The sequence below is a fragment of the Podarcis liolepis genome, assembly GCF_965112155.1.
Source record: "Podarcis liolepis genome assembly, chromosome: 6".
NCBI classification, from domain to species: Eukaryota; Metazoa; Chordata; class Lepidosauria; order Squamata; family Lacertidae; genus Podarcis; species Podarcis liolepis.
The window spans coordinates 15,798,475-15,823,786 of NC_139559.1; the positions used below are offsets into that span (position 1 = coordinate 15,798,475).

A 25,312-nucleotide genomic window follows, 5' to 3' on the forward strand; every position below is an offset into this window, starting at 1 on the left:
CACCGTGGTTTCATCAACCACAGTGTGAGACCGGCTTCCTCTGGGTTTTGTAATCTCATAGAATCATACAGTTCGAAGACCTGGAAAGCACTTTGGAGTTCACCCAGTTCAGTGCAGAATCTAAAATACAGAAGGATACATCATCCCCGGCAGATTACTGTTCAGACTCTGCACCTCCAGCCAAGGAGAGCTTCCCACCTCATGAGGCACACTGTTTCGCCGCTGAACAGCACTTACCATTGGAATGACTGCTCCATCTTCTACTTGACAGCCCTTTAGATATTTTGAAGACAGATAGCATGTCTCCCCTTAAGCACCCATTCTCTAGGGTAAACATGCTCAGCTATTTCATAACAAAGCCTGACAGACGAACATTCCAGTCAAACACTAGGTAAGGCATCCGGCTCACCCCTCCCATCCTGTTTCAGCTGGGCTGTTCACCTTTTTAAAACTGCCATCTATGCAGACCCATCGATTTATATGTTCATTCTTTAACAGGAAAAAGGAGGTTGTTGGGAAAGTTGTGGTGCTGTTGTTGTTTTTTTGTAAAACTGATCTAAAAAAATTGGAGTTGTGTTGGTAACATCATAGGTACTAGCCAATGAGAGCCACCCACAGCCAAGGTTTCCTACAAACACAGAGGTGCTTTTTTGTTGTTCAGTGACTTATTCTGAATAATGTGTTTGGATTAGTTGCTGTCTGAGTAATGCCAAAGCAGTCTCAGTGCTCTACAAATGTTACGTCTGTCATCAACCTAACAAGCGTCGTTTTTGTCTCGTAAGATCCTGATGAAGTCCAGCCTCCCCGTCATCACACCTGTTGCCCCCGTACCCACTCCAACTCCCCCTGCCCAGCTCCAGGATATGATTTTCTAGCCAACCTATCTTTTTTAAAAGCCAAGCTTGTCTGCTATGGAGAATAATAAACAAATTGTCAAGCTGCTGCAGTTCATCATCACCTGCTTGCATCTGCTAGTCAAAACTGCAGCAGTCAGACACAACAACCCATCACATTTCCGCCTGCGGCTGTTTTCTAATAAAGCCAACACAGCCGTAGCATTGAAATATGTCATAGTGAAATTGGTGGTTTTAGAAAAATCCTGCTTTCCTTGACAGAAATGAGATGCATGTTCACTCTTACCTCGGAACCATCCCTCAAGTCGCATGCAACAGCAAGCTGAGCCTGCAACAAGGTGTTGTAGTGTGACTGTGGAGGGCTCCTGTTCAGGAATCCCTCCAGCCACTCCTAGCTCTAGGACCAGCGTACGCCGTTGCTCTCCCCTCCTGGTTTTCGGTTCTCTGCTCTTCCACACAATCCTATGCCCCCTATGCCCCCCCCACCTGATATGGGGCTCTGAGCGAGGACAAAATTTGGCATACCCCTCGATAAAATTAATAGGTTTTATTATTCTTATTAAAAATAATAAAAAATAAAAATTCCTTCCAGTAGCACCTTAGAGACCAACTAAGTTTGTTATTGGTATGAGCTTTCGTGTGCATGCACCCTTCTTCAGATACACTGAAACAGAAGTCACCAGACCCTTATATATAGTGAGAGGGTGGGGAGGGGTATTACTCAGAAGGGTGTTGGGGCTGATAGGTGTGGTAAACCTGTTGACGACTGTTAACGACTGCAATTGGAAAAAGCAAGGGGTGAGATGGCTAAAAATACCTTTATCCACTTTACCTTTGGCTGGGGAGGGTGGGATATAAAATTTTATTATTATTATTATTATTATTATTATTATTATTATTATTGAGATAAGAATCCAATGTCTCTATTCAGACCAGGTCTCTCCATGGTTTTAAGTTTGGTAATAAGTTGGAATTCAGCAACTCCTCTTTCCAGTCTATTTCTGAAATTCTTTTGTAATAAGACAGTTATATTCTGAGTTTCAACATTTTCAGCATATACAATCAAAGCACAATTTCGTCTTCTCTCTCTCTCTCTCTCTCTCTCTCTCTCTCTCTTTTTTTTTTTTTTATTGAATTCCCACCCCCTTTTCCATGGAGTTGCTGTTTCTACCCCTCTGCTGCACCCTATCTATTAAATCATAACAACAGTATTAAATCATAACAACAGTATTGCAATCTAATTACTTCTGCTGCTCAAAACTCAAATCCTGCTCACGAGTTCATCATACTATAAATTATTACTGTGCATCCCCTCGGCTCACCACCGTGTGCCCATACCACCTTAAATTCTGTGCTGCCCCTGAGCTTGTTCAGTCCTCAGCAAGGAGGACTTTTCTTTCAAGCGGGAGCCTGTCCCCCCCCCCCAAAAAAAAAACCCAACAACCATGTCTTGCAGTTTTCTAAATTCCGGGGTTCCCCACCTTACTGATACCCCTTTCTTCTGCAGCAACAGTGTCGTTTTGACAACCTAAAGACCCACACTTGCAGGATGAGTTCATTCTTAATATATGGTGATAGTTTTGAGTGGTGTTCTCCACAATCCTGACCGGCAAAGTTTGTACAGTAGGAGAGTATGATTCGCTCCATACTGTGGATGTGGGGCAGAGGCCAGGAAGGCAGTGGCTTGCCGAAAATGGCCAAGTGAGTAGCCCAGGCAAGGCTTAGGCTAGGGATATCCCAGTATAGCTTTGTAGCCACAGCGTTACATCATGGCAACAGCAAGGAGGTCAAAGCCTGCTGAGACGTGTACATCAGCTTCGCTTACATTTTCTTAGCTGCCCTTCATGTACTCCTTGACCTACACATAGAGAGGGACGAAGCTGTCAGTTTTAGTCTCTCTCATTTTCTTGTCTTTCCATCCAACCTTCAATTCAGTTTCCCGCTGAATTTAAGGAGCAGACTAGTGCAAGGAGTCTTTTCTGCATGTCAAGTTACCTCTTCTGAGCAAAGCTGCTCTCGCACCCAGGATCCTTTGGAAGCTGCAAGAGACCCGGCAGGTGTGACTCTGTCCACCTTTTAATCCAAATTTATCACATTCAGACTTTCCAAAAAGAACTAAAACTGTGTCTACCATCAGAATTTGTACTTATCTGAAACTTGCACAAAATTTTTCACAAGGTTATTTTTTTAAAAAATATATATCAAAAATCAGAGTTTGCTGCAAAATGTGACAAGCTGGATTTAAGATTGGAAGAATGAGGAAATGTGAGAACCAAAATAGACATTTATGCTTCTATCCCACTCCTGGACCTCTCTTTACATTTTTATCCCAGGTGGGCACTAGGTGCCATTTAAATTGCCCTTAAGAATAGATGCTGCTGTCAGGTAAGGCCACCAGGGGTTATGAATAGATACTAATACTAATAATTTATTAGGTAAATGCCACCCACCTGACTAGAAGAGTTTGGAAGAGTTTGGATTTGATATCCCGCTTTATCACTACCCGAAGTAGTCTCAAAGCTGCTAACATTCTCCTTTCCCTTCTTCTCCCACAACAAACACTCTGTGAGGTGAGTGAGGCTGAGAGACTTCAAAGAAGTGTGACTAGCCCAAGGTCACCCAGCAGCTGCATGTGGAGGAGCAGGGAAGCGAACCCAGTTCGCCAGATTACGAGTCTACCAGTCTTAACCACTACACCACACTGACTAGTTTATCCCGGCCACCCTGGGCGGTTTCCAACAAATTAAAACACAGTAAGACATCAGACAGGATGCGGGTGGCGCTTTGGGTTAAACCGCAGAGCCTAGGGCTTGCCAATCAGAAGGTTGGTGGTTCGAATCCCCGCGACGAGGTGAGCTCCTGTTGCTCGGTCCCTGCTCCTGCCAACCTAGCAGTTTGAAAGCACATCAAAGTGCAAGTAGATAAATAGGTACCGCTCCAGCGGGAAGGTAAACGGCGTTTCCATGCACTGCTCTGGTTCGCCAGAAGCGGCTTAGTCATGCTGGCCACATGACCCGGAAGCTGTACGCCAGCTCCCTGGGCCAATAAAGCGAGATGAACGCTGCAACCCCAGAGTTGGGCATGACTGGACCTAATGGTCAGGGGTCCCTTTAAGACATCAGACATTAAAAACTCCCTTATACAGGACAATGGAGGAGGGACCCCCTCAAATTTGGAGCCAGCCCTGGCTCTAAGTGTGCCTTACTAGGTGTACAGGCCTCTGGGTAGAAGCCTCCTTCTTTTAATCTTCCCCTGGCAACATCCGATCGCTAACCCTTTTATCCTGCTTGAGCATAGATCATATTTCTCCAATCCCTTGTGCTGAGAAAGCCAACAAATAATAGACACAAACTCCTATTATTAAAGATTAAACCCTTCGCTTTGGAGTGCGCACCGATCTGTTGTGCTCCCAACGTTCTGCTAGTAAATCTAAACAGTCTATAAAACAGTTGTAGCAGTGACTCACAGCCAGCAGACATGTAGCCACAGCTGCCTCGCTGTTGTTTCGTGTCTAAACCTAACTATGAATAAGTTAAGCACCTTAATAGAAGTGGAATAATAAATACAGTCCAAATATAGGCAGCAACCCAACTCCAAGCATCTCGCAGCCTCCTCCTTTAAACCCTCTGTCTTTCAACAACACAAGCTGCTTGAGCTCTTAGCATTGTAAAACAAGTAGGAGACACCCCCATCCCACGAAATGGACTTAATGTAACAGGCATGGACACACACACACACATCCTTGGCAAGCTGCTCCTTTGTCCTTGTATTCCATAACTGAGCATATGCAAACATTCTCAGATGCTTTTCGTTTTCAGCCACGAGAGAGATTTAAGTCAGTGACAACAAAGAGCGGTTAACGGGGAGGGAGAAAAATCAGGTGTTCATTGTGGGTCGCTGTCAGTTTCGTTTTCCGTTTCCGCATCATTTCCACTGCAAACGTAGTTTTGAATGCGTTATAAACATGCAACACTAGATGGTGCTGGAGAGCAAAAATAAAATTTCTAAGAGATTTCCCAGAGCATTTTTTTCCTTTTGTTAGAACAATTTAATATCTGACTTATTTATAGCGGCGGCGTCATCTGTCCCCCCCCCCCATGTGTAGATTCACCCACAGATGGCTGTCATCACACTCCTCCTGCTGCGCTCTCTGTCTGTGTCTCTCATTGAAAATATGTGCAAATGTGAAGAAAGGTCCACATAAATCTCCTGAGCCTGAGGTTCCACAGAAATTATGCACTGTCATGGTTCTCCATCAAATGGAGTATCTATACACATACAGCTGTAGTATACAGGTACAGTGGTACCTCGGGTTAAGAAGTGAATTCATTCTGGAGGTCCATTCTTAACCTGAAACTGTTCTTAACCTGAAGCACCACTTTAGCTAATGGGGCCTCCCGCTGCTGCCGCACCACTGCTACGTGATTTCTGTTCTTATCCTGAAGCAAAGTTCTTAACCCAAAGTACTATTTCTGAGTTAGCGGAGTCTGTAACCTGAAGCGTCTGTAACCTGAGGTACCACTGTACCTCTTTCCAGAAGTCATGCTGAAGCCACAGGGTCTAGCTGGTGTGGTCCCATTCTGCTCCATGAATTTCAGTCTATGTGGAAAGGCAAATATGGTAAATAAATAAAACTAATAATAAACCAAAAGCAGAATTACCACTCTGGTTCCACACCTAACAAAGTGCTCTATGGTTGTTCCAGTTTTGCAATGCTGCATCTCCACAGCAAAGCAGAAGTGGGTGGGCATGACTCAGCCATGGTTGGCAAAACAATTCCCAAGTTTCTTAAATACGTTCATCTCATTTCTCAAGCAGAACCTTCAGTCAGCCGGAGCTTTCCCCTTGAGAGAACTGGACTTTAAAATGTCCCAGCCTCACTGCTACATCCTTGAAATTCATTTCAACGGAGAACTGAGCATGGAAAAGATAGAAGAAGAGTGCTAAAGAAATCTGCAGTTAGGGAGATTCTGCTACTGTTCTGTTCTTTTGTAAATAAATAAACAAACAAAAAGCCAGTTTTTAATCCCATCTTTTAAAAAAAAAATGGAAGGAACAAGGAGAAGACACAGGAAGACTATGATTTGATCACGATAGGGGGTTCCATACAGCAGTTTATTGTAGAATCAGCACATGCAAGTTTTCCACCATGTTCACATGACATCTTCATCAAAATGCCCTCCGTCTTTGATTCAGATTTAAATCAGATTGCTAGGCCTATGCAGGCAATTAAGAGTCTATCCCCCACAATGGTTTATTCATGTTTGGCTTTAATTTATTTTTGCTTTTAACTTTTTATGATTTTATGGTTTTGTTGTATGTTTTTATATTGTTGTAAACCGCTCCGATATATCTTTACGATACAGTGGTATATGATTTTTTTAAATAAATAAATAAAATTAAAAATCAAATCCAGTTTCCACCAGTTTTTCTTCATATCGGAATTTCCACAGGATCGCTAAATCTGGATTAGATGGGGAAATAACATGGGTTAGAAATGGAAGTCCCTTTAACTCCAAGCATGACTGTGGGGCAACTTTAAGCCAGATAAATAAATAAAATCTTAACGAAGAGAGCAATCCCAGAGCAGATTTTTAAGAGTACAGATGGCTTGCTATGTCCTCATGCAATAATTCTCATTGTTCTCAAAATCATCATTTAAGTCTTAGAAACTAATAGCCAAACTGTGAATTAAATATCTTTAGGTGCCAGGTGAAAATATTTCTCTTTAATTTGGCCTGTGGCTGATTAACATTTTATGTTCTTTTAAATGCATTGGGTTTTGGCTTTTATTATGTATTTTGTCTTCTCAATTTTCATTTTTAAGTTGTCATGCACCCTGCAACTTCAGATTCAGGACGGTGTACAAATTTAATAAATAATAACTATTATTATTCCACGTGACATCTCATCAGATATTTGAGGGTGGCTATCATATCCCTTCTTAGCCTTCTCTTTTCCAGGCTAAACATGCCCAACTCCCTTATGGTCTCATGTTCCTCTCGCCATGGAACAACCTCAACCAGACCTCTCTCTTCCACCCACAGCTGTGCTCTGCATCTGGGTTTTGACTTGAACTTCAGAATGCAGATTGAGTGCCAGGACCTCCCATTTTTAGAAATTAAGCTCTGCCCCCCTCAGGGAATCAGGTGCCCCACTTTGGAAGACCCTGTTGCATAAATTGCAGTCTAGATAATTGAGGGGTTTCCCCTGGGATCAGCTATTTTTAATAAAAATCAGACAACAGTCTGTCTACTCCTGTTATGCCAGATGCAATAGGTTTGTCATCTTCTGCCTAAGAGACCTCCATGCCTGGGCTCTGAAACCTGATGGGTCATGTTTTACAGGCCAATTATCCTGCACTTCCAGAATATTGGAAGACATCAAACTCAAAGGGGAATGCCATTGGTTGCATGACTCATTATTAATGGCCCCCGTTAAACAATTGGTTGCAAATTTGATTGTGATTATAACACTGTTCTTTCTTTCTTTCTTTCTTTCTTTCTTTCTTTCTTTCTTTCTTTCTTTCTTTCTTTCTTTCTCTGTTCTTCAGCAAACTTTTCCATTATACTGGCAGCCAGGGCACTGGTGGTGCAATGTTTAAATTTGAAACAAAGCCACACCTCTACTTCTTAGAGAGACTTCCTGGAGGCACCCATCAATTGCCTTTACTGCTTTACAGGCAAGGGCGAACAAACACACATTTGCAGCTAGTGTAGCTTGCCGGACAACAGGAAGTGGGTGAAACCACAAGCTCTCAATCTTTTGTCGGCCAAATCCGTTTGAAATAGAATCATGGCCACAGGCTGACCTCTCCCAACTCAAGAGGATCAGTTCCAGAAATCAAGACCTGATACGTTGTGCATTTCATCTCGTGTGTGACTTCTTAGCATATGTAACGTGATTGTTTTTGTTTTATTTAAGATGTTTGCATCCTGTCTTTCTATTTAAATACAGTTTCCAACCTAAAAGAAGCAATGTCAACATAAACACCATGCAAAATGCAATCAAAATCAATACCAAATTCATAAAACGGCAGGTCAATAAGGCAGCAGGCCACAGCTGCCGTAAAACCACATAGCTGTGAAATTCAGTGGCAGAAGGGGGTCAAACAGTAATCAACAACCACTCAAAGTGTGGCCAGGTAAAACTGTCTAAAACCTGGCATCTAAAACTCAACAAGGGCTTTCAAGAGAGCCAGTGTGGTGTAGTGGTTAAGAGCGGTAGACTCGTAATCTGGTGAACCGGGTTCACATCTCTGCTCCTCCACATGCAGCTGCTGGGTGACCTTGGGCTAGTCACACTTCTCTGAAGTCTCTCAGCCCCACTCACCTCACAGAGTGTTTGTTGTGGGGGAGGAAGGGAAAGGAGAATGTTAGCCTCTTTGAGACTCCTTTGGGTAGTGATAAAGCGGGATATCAAATCCAAACCCTTCTTCTTCTTCTTCTTCTTCTTCTTCTTCTTCTTCTTCTTCTTCTTCTTCTTCGAGCATGGGCACCCAGGAAGGCTGCAGAGTGTAGGTCACCAGGTATGATGAAAGCTACAACGCTACTGGGAACTGGACTCTAGGGTGGCTCTGTCACAGGAATGTACGAAGCAGTTCTCTCCATCTAGCCAGGAGCTGACAGCAGCATTCCAAGGACAGTAGCTCAATGGTAAAGTCCTTGCTTTGCATGCAGAAGGTCCCAGGTTCGGTCCTCAGCATCTCCAGGTAGTTGCCAGAAATGTCACCTGCCTGAATCCCTGGAGAGCCGCTGAAAGACCGTGTGGACAACACTGAGCTAGATAGACCAATGGCCTGACTCAGTGCAGGGCAGCTTCCTATGTTCCTATATTCCCAGGTTCAATGTGTTGGACAGAGGGTATTTCACATCACCTAACACCTGATCCTTTTTAGCTGGAGACACTGAGGGTCTTCTGCCTGCAGGGCATGGCCTCTGCCACTGAGTTATGGTCCTGCACATCAAGTTTGCAGGACACAGTGCTCCACATATATCAGTATCATGCAATTTACAAGGTTTCTGCCAGGGCAATGGCATGGCTTCCTGCAGCCAGTAATAATATGACAGTAATATTTGTGTGATAAATTAATGCAATGCACAATTAAAACCCCAATACTGTGCTAATTCTGGCTCATTCCTACCAAGTGCACCCTGCCTATACTGAGTTAGAAAATGTCAATCTATATACTTTTTATGTTGTTGTTGTTTTAAAAAAATAATAATAAATAATAATAAGTCTGAGATGCCCCATCTCTGTAGCTGAAAAATGGAGAGCTGGCAGCTTCGAATGCTGAATGGCAGACAGTTTTTGGCAGTGGTTTCAACTGTCTTGTTGGGTTAATCAGATTAATCAACCTCTTTGGAACAGTGAACAGTGAACCGCTGGAAAATGCCTTCAGACCAATATGTGTGGGGGTTTTAAAAGCCATTTACAATAACAGAAAATAAAAACCGTTGCTAGCAAGAATAGAAATGGGCAGGTGAAAATTCTTATCTGGAATACAAGTGCTGTAACTCTGGCACTGTACTGTTAAAAGGCAAAAGCTGGCTTTGCACAACTGGGGTGGCAGAATTCAGATTCCCTGTGTAAAAAAACTTCCTGCAGATGAAGAGTTAATGCCTAGGTGAATATGCCGATTTGTTTGTTGTCAGATAAGAGCGCAGAAATGTCCTCTCTTCACACATTTGCTCATTGTCAAGACCTTTGCTTTGCAATAATGTGGAACAAGGTTTTCCTCCCCCCCCCCCTTTTAAGAAGAGAATTACCATAGTGATAGTGGTAGATGAACCACACGCCACAGATTTGTATAAATATGGTACAGTGGTACCTCTAGTTACAGACTTAATCCGTTTAGAGCGCCTCTTCTGTGCATGTGTGCGGTGTGATCGAGTGCTTCTGCGCATGCACGAAGCACGCAGATCGCTTCTGCGCATGCGCGGGCGGCGAACTCAGAAGTAAACAATTCTGGGGTTGCTGTGTTCGTAAGTTGAAAGTCCGTAGCAAGAGCGAAACGCAACACGAAGTATGACTGTACTTGCATAGGAAAGTGGTGGCTGGGGCTGCACAGAGCTAACACATAAGCAAATAAATTTTAAATTTATTTATAGGACTCCTCCAAACGAGCATATATCCTGATTTGCTTGCACAAAGCTTACAGACAGGTTAGACTATATGTCCTGTCTTCCCTGAACATTTCTTCTGATATGTTTGCTGGGAAGTTATATGACAATGCCTGTTCATCCTGCATTTACTTGCAGGGTGTTAATGCATCTTCTCATTGATCATTTGTTCATTCCACCCTTGCCCATGCATTCTCCATCACTTTCTTAACTACAAAAACTCTGTTTCTTTGCTGTCTCTCTCTCTCTCTTTAAAGTGGATCTGTTGTGCTGGCGACATGGCACTTGAATGATGCAAAACTACATTTCCCAGTGTGCTCTTGAATATCTCCCACAAATGCTGACAGTACGGAGGCGTGTGTGGAGTATTTCTTGGTTTTGAATATGAGTGGGACTTGTGAGAAAATGGTGTGTGTGTTGTGTGCTGTGCTTCTGCTTTGCGGTGCAAAGAAGAAGAAGAAGAGGAGTTTGGATTTGATATCCCACTTTATCACTACCCGAAGGAGTCTCAAAGTGGCTAACACTCTCCTTTCCCTTCCTCCCCCACAATAAACACTCTGTGAGGTGAGTCGGGCTGAGAGACTTCAAAGAAGTGTGACTAGCCCAAGGTCACCCAGCAGCTGCATGTGGAGGAGCAGGGAAGCGAACCCGGTTCCCCAGATTATGAGACTACCGCTCTTAACCACTACACCACCCTGCAGGAAGACAGGAAGGCAGCTATTGACCAGTAACTCGGCGGTCTCCTGCAACCTCTGGGTGTTGCATTCTCTCTTTCCAAGCACTGCTCTTGCTTCTGACACTGAGCAAGCATGCCCAGACCTCACTGATCAGCCATGCTGAGCTTTGCCTTTCACTCTCCAGTCAGTGGGGATCATGACTCCTTGTGCCTTTGCAAGCTAGAAGTGTGTTGGCTTCTGGAGAAGAAAAATTGACATGTGCACATGAACTCCCAGCACAGAGCAGAGGGGATGGTTGCAATTCTCAAGGAATGCAAAGCTGTGACACGCAAGCACATTTATCAGTTGGGGTGGGTGGAGGTTGTCTGCCTTTTGGGGGCGTAGATTAGAAGGTCATGTCCTTATGTGAACCTCCATGGTTCCCCTGGGATTGGTGAAACCTATGTTTCGTTTGTGGGTGTCCCTGTTTTGCTTCCTAAACAATCAGCACAGGCCACTTGTGTTTGGTATTAAAGGGAACGACATTAATGGAGGCATTAATCAGATACTGCTGGGGAGGTTACATCGAGGTTTCAACTGCTGTCTGTTTTTCCATTCTGAAAGAATAATTATGAAAGCACTCTTATTATTGGTCTTAAGCTTGTTAAAGAATTGTGAGTGCGTTTTATTTTATTTTTATTTTTTTAAAACAAAAGATTCAAACAAGGGACCAAATTTAAGATGACAGCGTCTCTTTCAATGATTCTTGTTTATGACAGTCTGATGCAGAAGCACAAAAAGTCAGAGGTCACTGGCTTTCCTTTATAGGCAGCCGCACTTGGCTATGCAAGACGTCGGCGTGTGTTGCATCAGCGATACAAGACCAAGCCGTCCCTTCCCTCTCATGAGTGTCAAGGGGTGAATTCTCATTGTAAAAATTGCTCATGAGCCAAAATATGCTTGCAATGCTATGCAGAAGAGTCTGGTCTGGATGAACCAATAAATTAAATCATGCGTTATACTAAAGGCATGTGCTACAGAACCCTTGTCTGTGACTAGTGGGCTTAAGATGTGACCCCCAAAACTGGGCCGTATCCTTATGTCACTTGGATGACACCTGCAGCAATAATAATAATAATAATAATAATAATAATAATAATAATAATAATTTATTATTTATACCCCATCCATCTGGCTGGGTTTCCGCAGCCACCCTGGGTGGCTCCCAACAGACTATTAAAAACACGATAAAACATCAAACATAAAAAACTTCCCTAAAGAGGGCTGCCTTCAGATGTCTTCTAAAAGTCAGATAGTTGTTTATTTCCTTGACATCTGGTGGGAAGGCATTCCACAGGGCGGGTGCCACTACCAAGAAGGCCTCCTGTCTGGTTCCCTGTAACCTCACTCCTCGCTGTCAGGGAACTTCCAGAAGGCCCTCGGCACTGGATCTCAGTGAACGATGGGGGTGGAGACGCTCCTTCAGGTATACTGGGTCGAGGCCGTTTAGGGCTTTAAAGGTCAGCGTCAACACTTTGAATTGTGCCCGGAAACGTACTGGGAGCCAATGTAGGTTTTTCAGGACAGGTGTTATATGGTCTCAGCAGCCACTCCCAATCACCAGTCTAGCTGCCACATTCTGTCACCAGGTGTGGTGTAAATGTAATGATGTTCAGGTTTGCTCCATGCACTGCTGTCAGGCTCCTTTTTTTGTTATGTTATGTTATGTTATGTTATGTTATGTTATGTTATGTTATGTTATGTTATGTTATGTTATGTTATGTTATGTTATGTTATGTTATGTTATGTTATGTTATGTTATGTTATGTTATGTTATGTTATGTTATGTTATGTTATGTTGTTATGTTATGTTGTTATGTTATATTATGTCCTAATGGACAAGATGGTTGGAGAGTGTTCTCAAAGCTAGTAACATGAGTTTGACCAAACTGTGGGAGGCAGTGGAAGACAGGAGTGCCTGGCGTGCTCTGGTCCATGGGGTCACGAAGAGTTGGACATGACTAAACGACTAAACAACAACAACAACGACAATATATCCTAATATAGATGTGTGTTAGGGTAAAGTGTACATTAAAATATTCATGAAAACAACATAGAAATGAATTGTATTGGGGAGCCGCTTGCAAAATTTGTACTGTATATTGGGAGAAATTTGCACTCAAATGTTGGCATGAGTTTCATGAAAATAAATAAATAAATCATGCAGTAATGCAAGCATGTCAAGAACAGAACTTAAGACTGGGGAGGAGGGGAATGGGAAACTGAAAGAAAGTGAAATCAACAGGTATCTCCACCCCTCGCTCTGTGGGTGGCCCCATTTTTAAGGGTTTGCGCAATAACTTTTTATCATAATTGCTTGACTGCTCAACAATGACTCCTTCTGGTCTTCACCAGATTCCAGAACCCACCTCTTTTAGATTATATCAAATTAAGGCTCTCTCTTCTCTTTTCATTTTGGGAAGAGGGGAATCCCATCTTTGGGCAAAATATTTATTAAACTATCATGTTTCCTACCTCTGTAAGTGAACCAGGGGGTGAGGTTTACTACCCTTTCCTCCCTGAAGGATTCTTCAGGTGCAGGTGAGAAATTTGATTTGGTTCACATTTAAAGGAGGACCTTTCTGAAACAATGTTTGAGCTGAAACTCAGCCATCTTTTGAAATTCTCACTTCTTTGAATTTTTGCAAGGCAGTTCTCCAGCCAAGCAATATGTACGACCATGCATATGCTAGGGGGGGAAATGTGTATTAAAATTCTTTGTTGTTGTATGCTGATGACGCAGCCATCATCTCGCGTTCCAGGCCGGGCTTAAATTATCTGTTGAGGAAATTTTCTGATTACTGTTCTGGAAATGGTTTATCCATTAATTATGAAAAATCTAAAATCTTAGTCTTCGAAAGAAGATTCTCCCAGTCTAAATGGGTGCTGGATGGCCATAACCTCGAACAGGTAAAATACTTCAGCTACCTAGGGCTCACATTCCATCATACAAGATCTTGGATTCACCATTGGCAAACCTCCCTTCAAAAGGCGGAGATTACAAAGCTAGCCATACATAAATTCTTCTTCACAAAGGGCGGCAAATATGTTCCAGCAGCCTTAAGGGTTTTCAACGCAAAGCCCGTTTCCCAACTCCTGTATGCAGCAAATGTCTGGCATAATGGGGACCTGCCAAAGCTAGATGGCTTTCAGGCAAAATTTATACGATCTCTGCTGCAGGTACCTAACTGCGTCCCCAACTCCGTACTTCTGTTGGAAGCTGGTGAATGCCCAATTTCAGCTAGAGCATGGTGGGCTGCCCTAAGACATTGGCTCAGGATTTCAGTGTTTAATCTAGGGAAGGGTCTGTACCAACATATCACCAATGAGGAATTTGTCAGCAAATGGCAGAAAACCATGGCTAAAAAAGCCACCTCTATTGGTCTGTCTCCCCCCCAACTGTATTACCTGGGCTATGAAGGCGCCCAAAAGGCTTTAAAGCAAAGATTATGGGACAATGCACACAGTGACTTGCGATCTCGGTCACACGCAGTCTGTAGTCCACTGGCAGCAGGAGTTCAATATGGGTATGTCTTTGAGTTAACACCTTACATCAAAAACCTGACAGTACCTAACTATCGAAGCCTTTTCACCAAGGCCAGACTGAATGTCTTCCCCTCTGCAGTGCTGGATGGTAGGTTGAGAGGAGTTCCCTACCAGGACAGACTTTGCTCGTGTGCTCAAGACATCGAGTCCATAAATCATATTTTGTTACATTGTGCGAAGTATGAGCAGGCCAGGGCTGAACTGATACTACCCTTGCTGGTGCCTTTCCCGGGAAAGTCAGAGGCTCACTATGTCAGGTTCCTACTGGAAGACCGGACAAAAGCTAGAACTTTGGCAGTGGCAAAGTTTTTATCGGTGGTTGAAAGAACAAATGAGCCCTATATTCCAAACAAAGTGCTTGATTAACCTGGGGGTAGGCTGTATGAATTCTGTATTGATTTGTAATGTTTTGTTGGTCTCTGGACCGTAATAAAGATTGTTTGTTTTGTTTGTTTGTATTAAAATTCAAATGCTAGGAATTTTTTTAAGCATACAAAATGCATTATATTGGGCAAAATTGCATAAAGCAATGTGCATATTGGGATAAATTTGCACCCAAATGTTGATGAGGACTTTTTATAAAAAATTAAAAAATTACAAACTCATGTGGAAATATGGAGGACTGAACGTTAGCTTCAAAAAATGTGAAATTGACAGAACCGAAATTGACAGATTCTTCCATCCCTGAGAGGATCCTCCAGTGTTCTAGATGCAAATGATCCACCCTTTGGCTGTGGCAACCTTTCAGCTGTGCTCCCAAAACTGTGCACAACCCCATGTGCAGTTTCGTTAGCTGAAGAGAAAGCGCCCACACCATTGTTGACCAACGAAAGGGTGAGGGGAATATTTTTACTGGAGAGCTTCCCATCAGAGTCATTCGTGACTGAAAATGCCGTCGCAGGCTGGAGGTGCAGCTGTGTTCCAACTTGACCAAACAGAAAGCCGGGCTGCCCACAAAGCTTATTTTGCAGTGTTTGCTTAAGAGACATTTATTGTTGCCACACCGACTGCTTTGCCTTGGTAAATACATTCTATTCCTTCGAATGATCGTATCTGGGGCACGCTGTTAAATGTGACTGGGAAACAGGGTGTCTGTGTGTCCTGCACTCGGCAGAAGACTCAGCCCTCTGCTTGAAGGAATGCCCAGTCCACGTCCGATTTCAGTATAAAGGGCCAAGTGAAAGGGAGAGCAGGGACCTTGAAGTTGACCACCCACAGTCAACAACACATGGAGAGCAGGCTGTGAGAGCAGGCCCGCAGGCAGTAGCACACAGGTGAAGCAGGGCTGCAAAACTCAGATGGCTTCCCAATGCCGGGGTCACTGCCAGATACCAAGATGGAGAGGGGCAAGGCCGTGGGGATGTTGGTGTGGAGCAGGCACAGTGGTAGAGCCCATCTGATGCATTCCCCCACTACATCCACACCATGCCGAGCTCCCTGCCCACTTTCCCTTTGGGGAACCTGCAGCGCCCCTAGTGTTGGGAAGCCAGGTAAGCAACACAGGTCCACCCACCTGCCTCACCAACTGCTCATAATCACAGACACACACACGTGTGTGTGTTTATTTGGTTTTCAGATCAAAATTTTACAATCACATATCCAATATACAGCATAAAAACAAGATTCCAAAGAATCTCCTGGACTTCACTCCTTCCCTTTGTGGGTCCTATTGTTAATCATTTCCTCCTGCACCTTTATGAAAATCCAATTCTTTTACATCTCCATTGTGTCCAAAATTCACCATCAAACTATAAGTGTTATTCCAGTCCTACTAATAGTTTTAACTTTTAACAATGGTTTTTAAGATGAATTATAAATTTTCCCCATTCCTTATTAAAATTCTGGTCTTCATGATTCCTGATTCTTGCAGTCATGTTTGCCAGTTCGGCATAATCCATCAACTTAATCTGCTCACCTCATTATAATCTGGTCATGGCTTTCCCCATGAGGGTGAGATGTAGTATATCCCTATTTAACTTACAGTCATTCCTCTTTTTTTGTAGAAAATATGGTGCCAGTACTCACCATGAAGTCGTTACGGTAAGTGCCACACTTTTAACATTTGGGGACTGGTACTGTGTAGCCTTAGGGATGCGGGTGGCACTGTGGGTTAAACCACAGAGCCTAGGGCTTGCTGATCAGAAGGTTGGCGGTTCGAATCCCTGCAATGGGGTGAGCTCCCGTTGTTCAGTCCCTGCTCCTGCCAACCTAGCAGTTCGAAAGCACATCAAAGTGCAAGTAGATAAATAGGTACCACTCTGGCGGGAAGGTAAACGGCATTTCCGTGTGCTGCTCTGGTTCGCCAGACGTGGCTTAGTCATGCTGGCCACATGACCCGGAAGCTGTACGCCGGCTCCCTTGGCCAATAAAGCGAGATGAGCGACTGGACCTAATGGTCAGGGGTCCCTTTACCTTTACCTTACTGTGTACCCTTGAATACTCCCAGAAAAAAGCACTGCTTACAGTAATTATTTCTAAATTTGCCTCTGTACAAATAAATCAGAGTTGAGAGTGACCTTAAGAGTCATCAGTGCAGGATCTGCAACTGAGGCATCCATGAGAGATGACCACCCAACCCCTGAAGAATAATAAGTGAAAAAAGCACTGGCTATCATACAGAGTATGACTTATTATCTCTTTCTCCAGAGGGAAAGAATAGAACTGATGGGCGGAAATGGCGGGAAAGGAGAATTTGGCAAGACAGAAGGAAAAGCCTTGTAATGGTCAACCAGCTCTTTGAACCATTCCTAATTGGTCTTGGTTTCCAAAGCCATCACCATCATGGCTTTCAGTCACCTCTGGACGTGCTCAAGAACGTCCGCTTCTAAAGTGGTGTGTGCCATCTGCATTTTTCATAAGTGCCTATATTAACAAATAATTTTCTTTTTACTCAACTTTACTCATCTTTATTCTAAGCATCACTGCATTCAGTGGGGGTTTCTCCCTAGTAAGCAAGCTTATTTGGGTGAACTTCAGTGAAACGTTGCCCCAAGCAGCATTTTTCCTTGAAATTTTCTACAGCTGACATCAATGATTGCTCCATTGCAATTTATTATGCAGGTTCATCTCTTTTTACAAAGCATCCCAAAGCAATTTATTGATCCTCTCCATTTGCATTAAAGGTTGCAGCCCCTACGATAATGGTATTTTATCACAGGGCAGCAACCTGGAAAAGTGGCGTAAAAATATTTTAAATATGGGAAAACCGAATGCTGGGAAATGGTGGTTTCAATGCACACAGCAAACCATCAGCACAAAAGAACAGTCTCATTGCTGTATTTATGATGTATTGTGAGCTTTAACTTGGGGTTTGACACTCCAGATAAATTGATGGTGTGTTAAAAGTTAGGATGGGGGGAGGTGTTGTTTTAAAAGATAGAATAATCTCCTATAATTGTAAATTGTTTCTCACAATGAGGAGAGGAGCAGAAACAGCACCCTCCCCCGCCGCCCCTAGTCTGTATGTCTGCTACCCAAACAGATGTCACCCAGTTAATCCTTTCCAAGCTACTCAGTTCTCAGTCACATAAAATCAGGGCAGGTTTGTTCAGGATGATTGACAGCTCAGGCTCTGTCAGAAGAGCAGACATCTGTGCCAGAACAATATTCTGTTCAGTTCAGATTGTGAGGAGGACCTTGAGTGTACTGAGTTTACAAGTCAAAAATTCTCAAAATTATATTCTGGTTATTCCAATGAATTCTCTGATTATCCAATTTTTTTCCTGCTGACCTAAATAAAAGGACATAACCTGAAACAGGCACGGGATCTTATTAGATGGGCAGAAAACAGCAAAAAAAACCTCAGTGGAAGTCATTGAATATGTTTAGAAGAAATTTCATATATCAAATTTAATTTTAGGTGAGCGAAAGCAGATTCTCAGTACTATACATGCAAATTGGAGAGGGCATTTTGCTAAAGATTTTCTCAGGGTGGAGAATACAGTGAAATTCTTAGAATAATTCTCTGCTGAGAAATTTGGCTCACTTAAAGATGAATGAAAACTCGATTGTTAGTTTATATTGGTGGATGAAGGAAGCCACTGACTATAAGAGAGGAAGACTGGAGGTCATAGGAACCCTGATTGCTCCAACAATATTAAAATAATATTAAAACATATTAGTAGTGGATCCATAGTTGCATCCAAAATTCATGGGCAGGGAGGTCATCTTGCTGAATATTCTCCAGGGAAGGTTTGAAATTTTCCAAAAGTTTAAGAGCAGCTCAAAAATGAAAGTATTCAAAAACTGGTCAGAAAAGTATATTCGGAAAAATTTTAGCTCCGTGCTAATTTTAGTATATTTTAGTATAGTTAAAAATAAGAGCCTTGCAAATCTTGTGGACTTTTATTCCAATAGAAAAGGACAGATCCAGAGGCTTCCCAGAGAGTTTTATTACGTACATTCATGTGGGGAACATGAGAAACAACATTTGTTCCATAGTCAATTGTCAACTTGTTTTTAGCACTTAATTTTACCAGCATTTTAAATGACTACTTTATCTTGTTTTATGTAAGCCAATATGAAGCTTTTGTTGATCAAGCAGTATATAAAACTTGTCAAATAAAATAATCAGTCACCAAAAATTGACAACATCATCTTTTCCTCAATGACGAATCCAGGTGGTTAAGTGCTGACAAAACTGGAGAAAAAACAGGGCAGGTATTGGCCTGCTGGGATGAGTCTCCATATTTAGAAAATTATAGATTTTTTTTTAAGAAAATAAAGAAAAACAAACCAAAAACAACAACAAAGGGAGCAAAACGCACACACTGTCAAATGAAGATTATTGATTATCTCTTGGAAAGGGGAAATGAAAAACTAGGGAGAAGGAAGAAGGATGAATTGGCCTAAGTCCCTTTCCAGTTATGGTATCCTTGAGGAAGACATGGTAGACTGACTTGCTAAAACTCTGTTTGAGGGGAAAATACACTGCAGCATTTTGTTGCAGACTCCATTTGTTCTTCCTGTTGTTAGCTAAACAAGCAATTGCAAGAACATGGGAATCCAGCATTTGAGAGGCTCCTCCACGCTGATGATGTTTGCAGCTGTGTTATGCAACAAGTCATTAACACAAAGATAGTGCATTCATACTGGACCACCTTGCCACTTTATGAGTTGTTTTGTGATGCTTCCTCCAAGTCATAGCATTATTGCCATCTGGAGGGGCACTCTTGCACTATAGTGCAATGAAAGCAGGACATGCACCACTGGTAATAAAAGTTACAGGAGTCCAGCAGGAAGTTACAGAACATGGGTCGGCAAACGAAGGCCCACAGGCCGGATCAGGCCCAATTGCCTTCTAGATCCAATCTGCGGACAGTCCGGGAATCCAGGCAGCCGTCATAGCGTGTGCACGCAATGGTTTTTGTGACTCAGCCAGGCTTGGGGGTCAAAAGTGAGGTGGGTGGCTGCGCACGTGCAGAAATCTTTTCTTCCGGGGTGGGGGGTGGGGAAGAGGGAAAAGTAGCCACAGTTCAGATTTCCACCATGGAGCTCAGGAAGGGCAGTTGCAGCAGCCGGTATCTGTTGTGGCGGTGCTCCCCGCCAGAGTTCTGCGCTCTGCTGGGGAGGCCGCTCTGTAGCACCCTGCTTGTGGTTAACGCTTAGCTGGAATGAAATATTCAACGCAGCAATAGAGAATTTAAAATAATTATTTATTTGTCAGACAAATAAATGAGAGGCACAGTGGTATATGGTTACCAAGCTCTGGCCTGGCCTCCTGCCATTATGGCCAGCACTTATATTCCCTTAATCCAGCCCCCTTTGCTCCTCCTTGGGCTGCCTCTGTCCAATCAGCCTGGTTGGATTTCCTATTGGCTGATTGCTATAACCAATCACAAAAAGATACACCCATATCCTTCTGTCCTTATAAGGAACACAAACAGCTATATATTGTTACATCTATAAATGACAAATAAGTAGTAATATATCTTACATGTGTCTCAACAAGGAATCTTAATTACCAGCTCACCTCTTGCCCTCCCTGCCCTATTGCCTTCTAAAACAAATGGTTAATCTTAAATTTTTATCTTAAACATATGTCAAGGATCTTGAGTTTCACATCAACATTGAAAGATATCCTTCATTTGAAGGTTTCTAAACAAATGTCTGACAGCTAATATATCAGGACAGCATTTGATGGCGTCTTCTTGTCTGGCAAGAGGCTGGACTGGTGGCTGACTTAATTTCAAGATAAATACAACTCTTCTAGCATTTGTTAAATCCTTTGCATAATTACATTTAGGCCAACATATTTAATACACAACACAGATAGCCTCTTAAAAGGAATAAGGCCTTTTTAAAGTAGAGAGAGAAAGAAAGAAAAGGACTCAGTTTAAAACAGTTTCAGAAGAAGCCTCCTCCCCTTCAGCAAGCTGCTTTTCCCATTATCTGTTTAAGGAAGAAACAGCTTTAAAAAGACTTCCCAGCTAGATGCTTTAAAAAGACTTCCCAGCTAGATGCTTTAAAAAGACTTCCCAAAAAGCCTCTCTTTCTCTGTCAGCTAGATGTTTTTTCTCCCATTTACCTCTGGCCTTAGAAAATACAGCTCAAGGTTTAAGAGAGGCCCATGGTATCATTTTACTATTTGCCCATTCCTAATTATGTTTATCTCTGCTTTTTTATCTTCTGTAACATGTAGGGTCAATGTCCTGCTTTTAGTCTGTAATTTCAGCTTTTACGACTTTGAGAATTGCTTTCTGCTATCAATCAAAAAGGGGCCCCTTGTCTTAGGAGAATGGCCAAGGTTTTCTCTGCCTGGCATTGAAACATTTGAAAATCTTTTAGGCTCTCTCTAATATACAAGTCCTGATCAAACATTAATAAAATGCAGGCTTATGCCTGATGCCTCATTCCCCCCTTTCAAGCTCAAGGACCTTCGTCCCAAGTGTCCTTGATAGCTTGACCTTCATCATATTCCTGAGGTAAAGCTCTGTATAGGGCCATGATATGAGGTAGAGTTTCATTTGAAACCATCTTGCTAATTGTACTTCTAAAACATGAAATGATACATGGCATCATACATAAAACCATTACCACTACTGTCAAGAAAAACAAGCAAGACAATAGTATCCCTTTGAGTCCTGTGACATTAGGTAACCAATTGGTGAGCCATCCCATATCCCATCCTTCCCATGTTTGTACTGGGACATGTGCTATATTCTCCATCTTTGTGGCCAACACACGGATTGCCTCACCATTATCTGAAATGTTAAAGCAACAGGCATTCCCTGTCAAGTTCAAGACTCCACATAGGCCTCCCTGCTTGGCAAGTACATAATCCATTCCCATTTTCAGCTGCAAAATGGCGGCTCTACTTTCATCCAATTGTTGTGCAATAAGTCTCAAACTCCGGGCCGTTGCATTGGTTACAAGTTCCACTACTGCTTGCAATCGAATTATTCTGTTTAGATTATAAATAGGATCCCGTGCCCCTTGTATGAGCTCACCAGGATTCCAGGAGGCAGGATCATAATAGGCTATAATGCGCTCTGGTGGCCAATCATCAGTACCGCTCCAACTTTGGGTACTTCCTCCTGCTATACGAGAAATATCAGCGTTTCTTCGTGTTCGCTTGGGCAAATTAGTAGGCATAATCCACATTGGTGGTAATACCCATCCCAGGAAACAAGTCCCACTCCATTTGGAGGGGAGTTTCTTGTATGCCCATTCTCCACATATCCACCACAACCATCGTGTCTGAGGTCTTTGGTACGTGGAGTACAGAAGGCGAAATAGCAAAAGAGGTAGAGAGTTCACAGTGCAGTATGTTAGATTGCCTTTTTCTGTCACAGTTATGTTCCATACCACTTTCCATGCATGAATAAAAGGAGGTGCACAGGGCAAGGCATCCCGAGTTCGATAGGTAGTATCGTGTGCCCAGGTATTCTTAATATTATCCCAAGTATAGTGACAATGAGAAGAGCCTATCATGGTAGAATCAGCTGCATCTGATGATTTATGTACACAGAATTCCCCTTGTACAGGTATAACTCGTAATGGTTTAGTTGAGTTCCATCCGGGAAAATTCTGTACTTCTGTTTGGTGTGGTATTTCGCTTACCATACCAATGGCATCTAATGGTATCGGTAATAAGGGCATACCTCCCTCTGAATCATCTGGCCCAAGAGAGCAAACAAGGCAATTGGTCCTATTTGCAACATTGGCTACCATTTCAGCTAACCCTACCCACATATTGTGGTCATGGTGGAATCCATATTTAGTCAATTTGGCCAGATTCAAGGACCCTTCCCCTTCCCAAGGGATCAGGATTAATAATAGAATCATGTTGATGTCTAGCATATGCATTCCTTCCACAAAAGATTACCTTATAGTGATAGCAAATAAATATTAGTCCCAATATAATTCCCCCAGTGACAGAAATGGGGAACCACCAAGACCAAAACATATATCCCGAGGATCCCCAATGAGTAATATCTCTGATAATTGTTCCACAAGGGGGTGGGCAGTCAATCAATTGTATAAGAGAATCTTTCCTTTCACAATCGCTGGTTCAGATGCTCCTCAAGCTTCAGGCGTGCGCAGGTCAGCCAGCTTCCAGGTTGTGGCTGCAGCAGGCCGGTCGTCTAATGTTGCCCGTGACCTAGCCCGTTCCCGGTAGGGCTAGATACAGGGGTTTTTGGAGAGAGTCAGTTTAAGAGGATTAGAGGGGTCACCTTTGCACGTCCAACTGCCTTCGGACTTCTTCAAACGGGAGTGATGAATCCAGGGGGTCACCTCAGCTACCTTCACCGCTGTTGGAGTAGAGAGCAAGACGGTGTAAGGTCCACGCCACTTAGGTGCAAGTGGATCACGTTTCCACTCTTTCACCCATATGCCATGCCAGCCTGGAGCTGATGAATCGGCTTGGCAATGCTGCACGGCGTGCGCTCGAGGACCCACCTGTTAAGATAAAAAAAACAAACAAACACGGGAGAGAGACAAAAACACGGGAGAGAGATTGCACTTGTCCCTGTGTCACATGGTCTCCTATTTGTTTGAGGTCAGTTGGAATATCCTGAACAAAGGAGGGCGGTCTCCCATACAGGAGCTCAAAAGGTGACAACTTAAGTCTTTTTGTGGGTGCACACCGAACACAACAGTGTTATGGGTAACACATCACTGCTGTGGCTAGCATCACCATCTTTTCCTTCTGCCACTTCTTCTTCTCTTGTTTCTCAGCCTCATCCCTATTCCGATAAACTCGGCGTGCAATGGCCATAATTTGGCTCATCAGCATCCCTTCCCATCCTTCTGATTTCTGAATTTTCTTACGAATGTCAGAAGCGCACTGGGCCACAAATGTAGCAGTAATCATTCTGCTGTTTTCAGGGGCTTCAGGGTCAAAAGGAGTCCATATACGATAGGCTTCTTGCAGCCTCTCTAAAAAGTCTCCTGGACTCTCATTTGGTTTCTGTTCTACTTCTGAGACTTTAGACATATTAGTGGGCTTCTGGCATGCCCTGCGGATACCTTGCACAAGCGTCTGGCGGTAGGTGGTAAGTCTGGCCAGGTGAATTACATTGTTTGGATCCCAATTAGGATCTTCCAAGGGAAAGTTGTCTTGGAGATGACGGTCAATATTAAAAATATTTCCCACTCTGGCCTGCTCACGCAAATATATCTGTGCCTTTTCAATTATGTCTCTCCTTTCCTCAGTGGTGAACAGAGTATTCAGGAGCTGGCGGCAATCTGTCCAAGTAGGACTATGAGTATTTATTATTGAAGTCACCAAGTCCATCATAGCCTGAGGTTTTTCTGCGAAAGATGGGGTGTGTGTTTTCCAGTTCATCAGATCTGTAGTTGTGAATGGAATATATTGCAGGGTCGACGTTCGAGGTGGCCTTGGTCCAGGTAGCCCGTTAACCAGCACAGGCTCCTCAAGTGCATCAAATACTCTTCTGAGAGGGGCTACTACGTGATCTTTCTCTTCGCTTTGCTCTAGGGGCCTTAAATCATAGGGGATGGTATTTGTCCCAAGGCGTTCTTTTAGCAGCTTTATACGCCTGGCTGTATTGCTTGCTGACCGATTAAGGTCTCCCTGTAACTTCTGTAATAATTCTCTAGGATTTGGATGTACAGGAGTTTGGGGTAGGCAATCAGTTGTTTCACTAAAAGAGACTGTAGATGGAGTTCTACTGGGACTCACAGATGGAATAACCACTTCTGCTTGGGCTTTATTATAGGACTCCAATGCCTCCTGAAGATATTTATCATAATCTATCAAGGAATCAAGTTCTGTGACTCCAGCCCCATTATTCATTCCACTTTCTTGCCTTGGGGTTACAACTGGTGGAGTGTTTGGATTAGGCTCCCTTCGATGTGGAGCATAGGGTGGAGGTGGAAGCAGCTCTTCCTCTGGTCCCTCAAAAATGGGTTTGAGTTTATTTGGCAAGATTCCTTTTCTAGCTTCGGCTTTTACAGCCAATAATTTGCATCGTTGGACTTTGCATTCCCTTATCCATGGAGGATTTTTATTTAATGTGCTCAGCCAGGAATCTATATATGAAAATTGTTCTGGGCACCCTCCAATTTCTTTGGCAATGTTAGACCAAAGTTTGCTTACTAAATTTATATCAAAAGTTCCCTGAGATGGCCATCCAGTATTTTGCTTCGGCCACTCTAATTCACATAACGTTCTCAGGTGCTCTGGCGTCATTTTGACTCCATATGCCCCTGAGAAGGCTTTCTTAAAATTATTTAACATACATTCAAGAGGTGTATTTTCCCCTTTTGAACCCCCAACTCCCATTGTATGGCCCTGTGAAGTATCCACTCAGTCACTCACACACACGCTTCGTGGGGTTTCTTGCCCAGATGGAGTCGCCTCACTGGGAACCGAAGTACTACCCACTCCACACTCAGGTCAGCTACAGATTGCTCTGTACTTTCTCACACATACAATGCGCTGGATACTTCACCACACACTACCTCCCAACTTCCCCTTTTCCCCCACCAGACCACCATCTGATATACCCAACCACCTAGCGTACTCAGTTCCCACTTACTGAGACGCAGAAGTTTGATCAAGACTTCTCTTCCTCCCAATTAATTGGAGGGCCAAAAATCCCTTTGT

General features: G+C 43.1%; 1 long non-coding RNA gene across 1 annotated transcript in view; it reads right to left on the reverse strand.

The window, feature by feature from the left end:
• LOC310709160 overlaps positions 1–25,312 on the reverse strand; it is a 63,197-nt gene that overhangs the window by 9,541 nt on the left and 28,344 nt on the right. The window contains exon 2 of the long non-coding RNA XR_014527371.1: positions 5,382–5,453. This is a non-coding gene — a long non-coding RNA (uncharacterized lncRNA). The remainder of the gene's footprint in view (positions 1–5,381; positions 5,454–25,312) is intronic.